Source organism: Penaeus japonicus, unplaced genomic scaffold (genome assembly GCF_977035675.1).
Source record: "Penaeus japonicus unplaced genomic scaffold, GWHDUDI00000001_assembly GWHDUDI00000004, whole genome shotgun sequence".
NCBI classification, from domain to species: Eukaryota; Metazoa; Arthropoda; class Malacostraca; order Decapoda; family Penaeidae; genus Penaeus; species Penaeus japonicus.
Window position 1 is genome coordinate 27,160,149 of NW_028234406.1, and position 12,500 is coordinate 27,172,648.

Genomic DNA, 12,500 nt, shown 5'->3' on the forward strand with positions numbered 1-12,500 from the left:
GCGTAGCATATAAAATAGAATCGATACAGCTATTATTATTACGCTCTCACCCACGGTCTCAACTTCCACGCGACTGGGTCTCGCGCTGGAAAAGAGGGGATCCACGCACACTCATCGTTCAATTAACGTGGTCATCTGTTAGCCGCACGTCAGAGAGTGTACCATGCATCAATTATGTCATGATCTCCACCTCACAACTTTAGTAGACGTCTGACAGGTCACGGTGCGAGAGCCAGTGACTCATTGTACTTTCATTTTGAGGATAAAATTCCTGTAACGTGATCCTAAGACAATGATTGCGATTGTCTTAGAGGGTAAGAATATGACAACTTTTCTAGTGACGTGGCACTTTTGTTTGGTACTTCCGTGTTGTGGTATTTTGAAACCTCTTCACGTCGAGAGCAAAGTAAGTGATTCAGAAGGGAATATTAACATTCACGATTACTACAACCGAGAGGAATGTAATAATAGTATAAACTGATAGAAATAGAAGGTAAAGACCCAATAAGAAGGATAATAAAAATTATAAAGAAAAAAACAGAAAGTAAGGAATAAAATTAAACGAAAATGACCCAAGAATAAAAATCGAAAAAAATGAATACCTGATAAGAAATTACCAAGATAATGAAATAATTCCCTAAGTAAGGGGCCAAATCACCACAGGGGAAAGTTACACTCTCTCTTCCCACCCTCCCCCTTTCTCCCCTCTGCGGTATGGACCATAAGTTCATTCTTTAATCTAATAATATATACCCCTTCCCTTAATGAAACCCATCGGGCCATATCTTTAATCACGGCGACCTCCTCCTCATCGCTAATATTCCCCCAAGTGTCTCGTTCTACCCTTTCGTCTATCCATCCGCTGACCCTTCTCCCAACCCTAACCCATCTATCTATCCATCCCCCTTCCCTCTCTCGATGAGATGTCAGGGCAAGTGGCCTCTCCCCTGCCAGAATCAATGACGGCAGGGTATGGCGCGATTTTTGCCATAATCTCCCTGTGAGTCGTGTGTTTGCCAATGAGAACAGACAACCTTGTCAAAGTGTTCGTGAAGAGGGGACGAGTTTCGGGGTGGGGTTGCGGTTCTTAGAAACACCGGAGAGAGGGAGAGAGGGAGAGAGAGAGAGAGAGAGAGAGAGAGAGAGAGAGAGAGAGAGAGAGAGAGAGAGAGAGAGAGAGAAAGAAAGAAAGAAAGAAAGAAAGAAAGAAAAAAAGAAAGAAAGAAAGAAAGAAAGAGAGGGAATAAAAGAGATATGGAGAGATAGATGGATAAATAAATAGATAGATAGATAGATAGATAGAAAGAGAGAGAAAGAGAGATGGAGAGAAAGATAAAGAGAGAGAAAATGAATAAAAGAGATAGAGACAGATAAGGGGAAACAAAGAAAGAGAAATATAAATAGAAAGAGAGAGAGAAGAAAAACAAAAACAAAAAAACTTCAACATTAGTACCCTGTTGGCGTTTGACTTAAATCATCCTCTTGGCTTTATGGTCACGAATCCAATGCTTAAGGCGAGTGTAATCATAAGACGTGGATATCTAATCATAAAAAATCTGCCTTGTAGGAAGAATTTGCTGTAGAGCTTATACTCATGCGTTCATCCCTTTCTTTCTATAAAGATAACAACTACAAACAATTGCCTATATATATATACAGAAAAGATATTCATTATTATCTTTATTTACTTATTTATTCAATTTGAGGAAGTGCAGGATTAGTGCTGGCACCGGTTGGCTGACTCTCCATTCTCGTCGTTTTAATCCTTTGGCAACACCAGCAGCTAAATTCTACACTGTGAATATTAAATTATTCCTGGACACCAATATCCGATTTTATTTGATATACAGAGTGGTTACAGTGTTATTTGAGCATTTTGTTGAAATATTCCGCACTCACACTCAACCGGCCGTGGGTCTACACTAATAATAAATGACAGACAATGCTAATAAAAATAAACTCCCATGGCAACGAGATGATGAAGCCTTTTAGGGTCCATTGATTAAAAAAAAAACATTTTTTCACAGATCTAAAATTCTGTAACGTAGCGATTTACAGAACAGAAATACATAAATGGAACACGAGTTCTTTTTTTCCAAATCGGATTTTGACTAGCGCCCCATGGACAGTTTCTCATGAAAATTGTGTGACGACTTCTGTTCTTGGACCTTTTGTTGGTACCTGGTTATGTGCGGCGCATCCTAAAGCAGCCAGTGTTTGCGCGTGTCCCTCCTCCTTCCCCTTCCTCCCTCCCTGCCAACTCTCCTTTCATTTCCAACATACCCTCCCCCTCCCGTCCTCTTCCCAAACCTCTTAACCCCCCTCCACCACGCACATCCCGAGCCCCTCTTTCTCTTTAACCTCTTCAACCCCTCAAAGTCATCCTCTTTGGCTGTTTGTGTGTGTATGTGTAGTGAATCCGTGATGGTGCTGTGCGTGTAATGGTTTCTATGATGCTCTTGTCTCGGCAACGGTTAACTATAGCGTGACTAGTCTTTGTAATGGCAAGGACAGTGTGTGTATTTGTCTCCGTGATGGGTGTTGTTACAGTCCCGTGTCTTTGTATAATGAGTGCAATTTTGGGAAGTGTCGATGCTTGTTTCCTGGATTTTGTAACGGCATGAAGATGTTGTCTGCGGAAATTGTCTTTTGGTTTGCATTCATGGATGATGAATGCGTTATAGGATATTGATTGAATGTTGTACTTGAATGTTAACCTTATTCCAAAGATATAATTGTATCGGTCATCTCAACAATCTTTAATATTCTCTTAAAGAAAAAAAAATCTACTTATGTCTGCCGCCACTCTTCGATTTTGTTTTTTAGGAAGGTCACCATCATATGGAAATTTTCCGTCCTACGTTAGACTATACGATAATACTTCGTCCCATTTTCTCTTGAGAGCCCAATTTTTGTTTAATATTAGAGGATGTCGAAATGTTTGCCAACCGAACTTTCGTCAAACAAAGCTGGAAGAGAACTTGTTTATCAATGCACTCTATTCACTAGCGCACGAAAAACGCTTGCTCTCTCAAAAAAATCGACGGTGGCTTAACATAAGTCAGATTTCTCGTGTATCAAAATTTCTCATTCTTTTGGCCAATTCATTAATGAGAAGGGCAATATAGAGTCTAGTGTATTTTATTCGTTTTTGTTTTAGCCTATTTTTTAAAGAGTATCATGGATAATAATCAGAATCTTTTCGAATGGACAAGCAAATTGGATGATTCTGCTGTAGAATTAGTGCTGAATGTCAATGCTATGTGTCTGGCTTTTTATCTTTTTATCAATTCTTTAATTAGTTAGCTACTTTCATTTCACTTTCACAAGACCTGAAAGAACCTTTGTATTTTTTCACAAGGGATTCTGCAGGGCAGAAACGTTATTTACACTCACGCACGCACGCACGCGCGCGCGCACACACACACACTCTTAATATTATTATCATCATTATTACTATCATCACTTCTACCCTCCTTATTACCATTATCATCCTCGCCATTATAATCATTACTATTGTCATCATTATTATCATCAATATCATCATTACAATTACCATCATCATTCATCATCAGAAATTAAATTATAATTATTATCATTATCATTATTATACTCATTATTATCATTATCCTCATTATTACTAACATTTACTATTATCGCTATTAAAATGACTATGATTAAAATGGAAATAATAATAATAATAGAATATGATAATGATAATAATAAATACAACAATGATAATGACGATTATGATAAAATCATAATGATAATATCATCACACTTCAATCTGAATCGTTCAGATCACAATAACGTAATTACTAGATCAAATTATATTCCTACGTTATCTAATTTCATCTCTATTTATCCACCATTTTTTACCTGTCATCTACATCTTCGTTAAGAAACTATAATCAGATTTATCTTGTAGTCGTAGCGGTCGCGAATATATCTTTTTTCTTTTTGTTTATATCTTTTTTATTTTTTTTATTATCTTCATTCATACTTTTTCTCGCTTCATTCATATTTTGCGTCGGTTATTTTTTCATTCTCGTTTTTTTTTTTTTTTGTCACTCTCTCTTTTCTTTCATAGTCTTGGTTTCATTGTTTTCATTTCATTCATAATTTTGCTTTTATTTCTTTGTTTTCCTATTTAATTTATAAATTTGTTTTCATTCTGATTCTTTGATTCAGTTGAATTTGTTTCTTCTCGTACCACTTTTATTTCGTCTTTTTATATCATCTTTGTGTTTTTATCATTGTGGTTTATTTTAGTAATTAATCTTTCTTTCTATTCATATTCATTTTTTATTATCATGACATTTATATTTCCATTGATTCTAGCTATTTTTTGTTTTCTTATTTGTTTATATCTCCTAGATTTTCATTTCTCTCTTTGTCCATTTCTCCGTCTGTTATATTACACTCCCATCTCTCTCTTTCTTCCTATCTCTCTTCTCATATTCCCTCTTTCTCCTTTCTCTTGTCTTTCTCCCTCCCTTTCTTCTCCTTCTCTCTCTCTCTATCTCTCTCTTTTGGCCTTCTCTCTCTGTTCTCCCCTTCCCTTACACCTTTGTGTAGTTTATCTTTCCTATCTTCTAAATCCCTTCTTGTCTCTTAACTTTATCATTCCCCTTTTCCCCTCGCCTTTCATTCTTACCCTCTTCGTCTTCACTTCTTCTCCGTTCCCCTCCTTTAATGCCCATGCTCTCTTTCTCTCTCTCTCTCTCTCTTTCTGTCTGTCTCCCCCCCTCTCTCTCTCTCCCCAAGCCTATTTCCGATTTTCGTCTTGTTTTCTCCTTCGCTGCCTTGTCCTAGAATTACTTTGCTCTTTGCATTCTCCTCTTTCACAACATTTCCCTCTTCCTCCTCTCTTTTCTCTTTGTATTTCTGGATCATTCGCTTTATTCTTGTATTTTTCCTTCACTTCATTTGTAGGGCCATTCTGCAATCTCGCTACATTGCCCTCTACTCTTGTTCGCATCATTACAAGTTGCTTTGTCTTTATTCTCCCCTTCTTCACCTTGTCTAGTTTTTTTCTCTCTCTTTCCGTTTCGCCTATGACCCCCCCCCCTCCCTTCCCCCGATTCTCCCCTCTCTTCTTTTAATTGAATCATTCACCCTCCTTTTAGCTTCATCTGTTCGCCTCTTCCCCTCTTTCCTCCTCCTCTTCTTCCTCTTCCTCCTCCTCCTTTTTCTCATTTCAACTTACCTTCCTTATCATCAATTCCACTTTCTCATCCTCTTCTTCTTTCGTCTCTCTACTTTCTTCTTCGTCTTCATCTTTTCAAGCATTCATTCCGTTTTCTTTTCTCTCTTTCCCTTTTCATATCTTCCAACTTACTTCCTCCGTCCGCTCTGTCTCTCATTCTCTCATCACTTTTTCCTTCTTTTCTTCCTCTTTCGTCATTCCCTTTTCTTCTCCTCGATCTTCACCCTCACTCATTCCCTTTTCGTCTTCGTCTTCCCATTTATCTCTATTTCCCCTCCCATCCTCTTCTCTTCGCCTCTCATTCCCCTCTTCTCTTTTTTTCTCTCTTTTCCCCCACACATTTGGTCATGATTTCTCCCCTAATTCCCTCTCCCTCTCCCTCTCCCCTCACATCTCCCACCCTCTTCCCTCCCTCTCCCCTCACACCTCCCCCCCTACCGTGCCTCCCCTACCCCGTACCCCCACGATTGGCACAGGACCATTATGTCGTGCCACTTTTCCTCAGCGGAGTTAATGGACTGCTTGTGGCGACAATTGGTACTTGGGTAATATGACACCAGCTAGGGGGCTTTTCTTCCCTGTGATGGGCAAAAGGAGGGCGGGCGGGCGGGCGGGCGGGCGGTTACTCGAAATCGAAGTGGAAGTTGAGGGCTTATGTCTGCCGTGTCTGTCTTTGGGAGTTTGGCTGGAAAGGGGACTGGAAGGGGACTGGAAGGGGACTGAAACGGCCTGCGTGTGTGCGTGTATGCATGCATGTGCGTGCATATCTCTTTGTCTGTCTGTCGTAGTGTTGGTGTATCTACACTCACACACACACACACACACACACACACACACACACACACACACACACACACACACATATATATATAAGAGAGAAATATCTTTGTGTCTGTATCGGTGTGATTTGGGGAGAAGGAAAGACCCCATCATATCTTTGAGGATGTGAACAAAGGTACCTAAAACCGATATTTAAAGGCATGTCAAAGCTGCTGACTGTTCGGGGAAGTTCTTTTTTCTTTTGATACGTCAAGATATAAGGTTTCTTTTGGAGTGCAAGGAGGAAAAAAGAAGTTTGGAAATTGAAGAAAGAGAGAGAGAAATGTGAAACTCATATGGAAAAGTAGCGATAATAACAGTATATGAATATTCAAGTAAACATACAATAGGAGAAAAAGACAAAGATACAGAAACCAAAGAAGGGAAAAGATTAGGATAATAGATAAATATTTAAGGGAAAAATAAAACATCGATAAACGTGATAACTGAAATGGTGATAACGATATGTAAAAAAAATAACAAAACAACAACAATGACCACGATAACAAAAATTATAACGAAAAAAAATACAACAAGTACAACACCAACCAAAACCAATAACAACAAAACCCACACAAATGTATCTCCTTATCTAACCCAAGCCAGCAAAATGTGCCACAGAAATGGCCAACAACGCTAGCAACAGTACTCCGCGCCAGACTCTGTCACACAAAACAGGTCTAACCATTTCATCTCCCTGGAACCGCACCATTACCTTTGCACAGTTCCCCGGGCGTGAGAAGGACACGAGAGAGAGAGAGGGAGAAGAGAGGGGGGAAGGAAAAGGGCAGAGAAGGAAAGAGGGGAAGAGGGGAGGGGGGGAAAGGCGAAGGGCAGGAGAGGAGCGCGTTAGAGAGAGAGAGAGAGAGAGAGAGAGAGAGAGAGAGAGAGAGAGAGAGAGAGAGAGAGAGAGAGAGAGAGAGAGAGGGAGAGAAGAGAGAGAGAGAGAGAGAGAGAGAGAGAGAGAGAGAGGAGAGAGAGAGAGAGAGAAGAGAGAGAGAGAGAGAGAGAGAGAGAGAGAGAGAGGAGAGAGAGAGGAGAGAGAGAGAGAGAGGGAGAGAGAGAGAGAGAGAGAGAGAGAGAGAGAGAGAGAGAGAGAGAGAGAGAGAGAGAGAGGAGAGAGAGAGGAGAGAGAGAGAGAGAGAGAGAGAGAGAGAGAGAGAGAGAGAGAGAGAGAGAGAGAGAGAGAAGAGAGAGAGAGAGAGAGAGAAGAGAGAGAGAGAGAGAGAGAGAGAGAGAGAGAGAGAGAGAGAGAGAGAGAGAGAGAGAGAGAGAGAGAGAGAGAGAGAGAGAGAGAGAGAGAGAGAGAAGGAGAGAGAGAGAGAGAGAGAGAGAAATAGAAGAGAGAGAGAGAGAGAGAGAGAGAGAGAGAAGAGAGAGAGAGTAGAGAAGAGAGAGAGAAGAGAGAGGAGAGAGGAGATAGGAGAGAGGAGAGGAGAGAAGAGAGAGAGAGAGAGAGAAAGAGAAAGAGAAAGAGAAAGAGAAAGAGAGAGAGAGAGAGAGAGAGAGGGGGGGGGGGGAGAGAAGCAGGTAATTTAAGCGAACACAACACCCTTCTTCTTTGAACGAAAACCGCCCCAGGCTTTTCCAGGTGTAGTTACAAGGGGGAACAAAATACTATAAGGTTGGCGGGGACTTATTATTATCATTTTGTTTGTTTCTTTTTGCTCAGTCATATATTGATTATCATTATGCTTATTCATTTAGAAATCTTTAATGGTTACTTATGAAAACTGTTACACTTAATGACAATACTGATAACTATAATGTCATGAATTTCATCATCCATTTTATCATACAACACAATAAACGTAACGTAACACTTATAATGGCAACACGTAACCTACCAATAAAACAAACAAAAACACTGGCCGAACGAAATAACAAATAGACGCAAAAGAAATTATCAAGAAGGAAAAACATGACAAAAAGATTCTATACCCGGCAAATATAGAAAAACAAACGCAAACATACACACATACAACAAAATCGAAAGAACATATACTGAGTTACTCTGAACAAAGAGATAGATAGATAGATAGAGAGAGAGAGAGAGAGAGAGAGAGAGAGAGAGAGAGAGAGAGAGAGAGAGAGAGAGAGAGAGAGAGAGAGAGAGAGAGAAAGGAGAGAGAGGGAGAGATAGATAGATAGATAGATAGATAGATAGAGAGAGAGAGAGAGAGAGAGAGAGAGAGAGAGAGAGAGAGAGAGAGAGAGAGAGAAGGAGAGGGGGAGAGTAGATAGATGAGAGAGAGAGAGAGAGAGAGCGAGAGAGGAGAAGGAGAGAGAGATAGATAGATGAGAGGAGAGAGAGAGAGAGGGAGGAGAGAGAGAGAGAGAGAGAGAGAGAGAGAGAGAAAGAAAGAGAGAGAGAGAGAGAGAGAGAGAAAGGGAGAAGGAGAGAGAGAGAGAGAGAGAGAGAGAGAGAGAGAGAGAGAGAGAGAGAGAGAAAGAAAAAACAATAAGAGAAACACCATCCACCCAATTTAACATATCGAATGGATTCCGTATATTCTTGGCAAGACTTGAAGAGCAGCCAAAGTGCGGACGGCGGCTTCAGTAAACGGCGGGACACAATCCTGCTCACCATACCCCCTCCTCTTAGCCCCTTCTCCCCCTACCCCCTCCTTCTAGCCCCTTCTCCCCCTACCCCAACCCCTATGACCTCCCCAGACTTCCCCATGATTTGATTCTCCTTCCCTCCCTTGCTCTCACCCCACCCCACCTACCCCCTCTCCCCCCATCCACTCTCCACCCTACATCCCATCCCTCCCACCCCTCCCCTCTCCTCTCCCCCAATCATACCTCCTCCACACTGATCCCCAGCCTATCCCATCTACCCCCTATTACCCTACTTCCCTCCCTACCCCCCTACCCCCACCAAAAAGCCTCGCAGCTCAAGAATGAGAATCGCACAGGCTCGCAAATAACGTCATTACTGTCTATCCCACGCCAACAATTCTCCGATTTACATCTCCCTCGCGACTTTACGAGCCACAAACCGTACAAAACCAATATATCTCGAGCTGACTCGAATCATCCCACGAGGAGGGAAGAAGAAGAAGAAGAAGAAGAAGAAGAAGAAGTAAAAAAAAGAAGAAAAAGAAGAAGATTAAGATGATGAAGAAAAAGAAGAAGTAGAAGATGAAGAAGAAGAAGAAGAAGAAGAAGAGGGGGAGGAGGAAAGGAGGGAGAGGGAGTAACCACAAGCACGTACATACACAAGAACCCCTACCATTACCCCCACCTCCTCCCACCCCACTTCCTCCTCCTACAAGGGAACGTTTTCCGAACCAATATTCGAAAGAGGGGCCCTCCTTCTGGCGAGGGAAGATGAAGAAAAAGAATAGAAAAGAAAACGAATGAAAGAAAAAAAAGAAATTGTTTAGAAATGCAGTTTCCGAAATTCGTGGTTTGGATTTTGACCAAGACGAAAAATAAAATGGAAAATACGCCTCCGGCTCCGAAGATTTTTTTTTTTTTTACATGGTTATAAGTATGTGAGATGAGACAAGATATAAAAAATCACCCCTGTCAGTCTCAGAACCAGAGGAATGTCTTTTAAAAATTCTAAATGGCTAATATCTTTTCATTTAGCAGTGATAATAGAGAAAAGCACGTGAAGAAAGTCAATATAAATGTGCAAGTGACTCATAAAAAGCGACATAAAGTCCTTTTTGCTTCGTGATATCAATGGAAACTCAACTCTAATCGACTTGGAGTCAACTCTACCTGCTTGCCGTCCGGCACCCGAACTCTCTTCAGTGTAGCCTTCAGTATCACTTATCCTGAAAGCTGCTGGCCTGAAGCGGCGGCCGAGTTACAGGAAGGGGATCATATTCCCTTTCAGAGGTCGTGCCGGGGTCGTTAGGTCAATTTGTAACTGTGTTAATCCGCGGCTGTGGTGAACTTCCGATAAGGCACTGGCCGCCGTGGACGACTACACTGGGCCAAGAGGAAGCGAATGTGATACAAATCCTGGCAGAGGCTTCAGTGTCTGAAGTGCGTAATCAGAATAGAATCGACTGATTAATACTTTTGGGGAGCTGATGTGAGGAAGAGTATAAAAGGCATTCCGATGATTGCAAGATCTGTATTTCCACATGCATACATATTATGTATGTGTGTGTATATATATATATATATATATATATATATATATATATATATATATATATATATATATATATATATGAAAGTACGTATGCATATGAAATATTTTGTTTTTCATTCTACACTGAAATGAAGAACGAGAAACCTAATACACTTAATATCCAGCCATATATAATTTTCTTCCAAATTTAATGATGGTATCATCCTAGAAGAAATTTAATAACAATAAGCACAAAACGCCACAGAGTTGCTGGTATCTTTCACACACATCTTAAAGGTTTTCAGCCAATACAGGCAATGAGCGTAGAGAATTTTTACCAGTATATAAATTATGAAGGACTTTGGGTCGATACACATATATTCCGCACTAGTATCCGCAACCTTGAATACGACGATGACTTGCTGAAAATGCAGACCTAGCCTCCTAGGTGACCTTTCTTGACCTCTCAAATAATGTAAAGTCATATTAACTTATATGCAAATATTTCAGATATTTGTACTCGCTTTTCAGACTCCGCCGTGGAACGACTTCATATGGTCTTTTATTTTTTCGATAGAAATTCATGATTGAGGAAATAATTAAAATCAAATCATGAAAGAAAAATGCATTTAAAGGTACTATCTCATGTACTTTATCACTGTAATTTACTATATCACTCCGTTGCTCGTTAATAAGAATTTCTGTTGATAAAATAGTGTCCACGGGGATTTGTATTTTTTTTCTCTTGCACTTCGATTGGAATGTCATTTCGTTGGAATTCGTGAGTTGGTAGTGATGACAGTGTGTTGTTGATGATGATGTGTTTGTGGTGACGGTGATATGTTTATTGTGACAGTGGCGTGTCGTCATTGTGATTATGGTGGCGGTGTATCCAAGGGCTCGGTTATTTTTATGTGATGAACATGTGTGGTGTATGGCGAAGTGTTGATATTGATCGGATGTAAAAAATGGTGATGGTGAATGATTGATTGATGTATGGTGTATCGAGAGAGGTGGTATCTTCGCAGTATGTTTATTAACAGCATAGAAGGAGGACATGACGGCATTTACACTGAATACGAGGACACGGAAAGACTGTGGGGCTTTTAAACGAGAATCCACAATATTTTGTTTACACATGTCAATATTCCCGCACAAATTTCACCCTCATTAAACCGCACTGACCCCGTACCCCTCTCCCTCCCCCCATCTTCTTCCCTTTCCTCCTCCCATTTCTTTCCTTTACCCTGACCTAAAAAGAAGAAAAAGAAAAAAAAAAGTGAAGCTCCTCGCCTGCACCCCCCCTAATCCCTCCCTGACTCCCAGCCCAGTCCTCCCCCTGGCGATGACTCATAATGGACAAGAGCCTGCCACACTGACTCAAAAAACTGGGCGACCTGGAGAGGAAGGAGGGGGTGAGGTAGGGGGAGGGGAGTGGCAGTAGGATGGGAAAAGTAGGAGGAGCAAGGAGGGGACAAAAATAAATAAAAAGAAGAAGAAGAAGAAGAAGAAAAAAAAAAAAAACACGCCCTCCTTCACAAAATTCGTTAAGAGTGTTGTGTGTGTGTGTCCTTGAGGGATTTCTCGGCCGGGATATTGCCTGCCCCGCTCCTGAACTTTTGTATTACGAGACTCGCAGGATCTCGGGCAGTCCGGCGGCTCTTGGGCAGTCCAGTGACCCTCGGGCAGGAATCAAGTGGTTCGTAAAATCGATAAATAGGGAAGTGAATTAATCTTTAAAAATCTAATATTCACTGCAAATATCATCGTCAGCAGTAGATTGGTTTACTTATTGATCAGTTATTCATCCAGGATGCCCTGTGTGTGTGTGTGTGTGTGTGTGTGTGTGTGTGTGTGTGTGTGTGTGTGTGTGTGTGTGTGTGTGTGTGTGTGTGTGTGTGTGTGTGTGTGTGTGTGTGTGTGTGTGTGTGTGTGTGTGTGTGTGTGTGTGTGTGCGTGTGTGTGTGTATGTATGTGTGTATGTGCGCGCGCGCACGTGTGTGCGTGTGTGTGTGGCCGCTATATTTTTACCTAACACTTGTTCCCTGGTCAGTCTGTCTTTGTTCGCACTGTTGGCTCTCCGACATGCATCTGCCCTTGCACCCAATTGATATGCATAATGAATACCAGGCAGCGCTTTCTAAAGCTCTTGAAAATACCCGCACTGTTTAACTCTTCTCGCTCCACACATTCACTCTCACTCTCACCTTCATTCTCACTCTCTCTCTCACACACACATACATACTCTCTCTCTCTCTCTCTCTCTCTCTCATTCTCATTCTCATTCTCATTCTCATTCTCATTCTCATTCTCTCTCTCTCTCTCTCTCTCTCTCTCTCTCTCTCTCTCTCTCTCTCTCTCTCTCTCTCTCTCTCTCTC

General features: G+C 41.2%; 1 protein-coding gene across 8 annotated transcripts in view; it reads right to left on the reverse strand.

The window, feature by feature from the left end:
- LOC122249039 (innexin inx2) overlaps positions 1-12,500 on the reverse strand; it is a 321,304-nt gene that overhangs the window by 192,080 nt on the left and 116,724 nt on the right. The window lies entirely within an intron of this gene.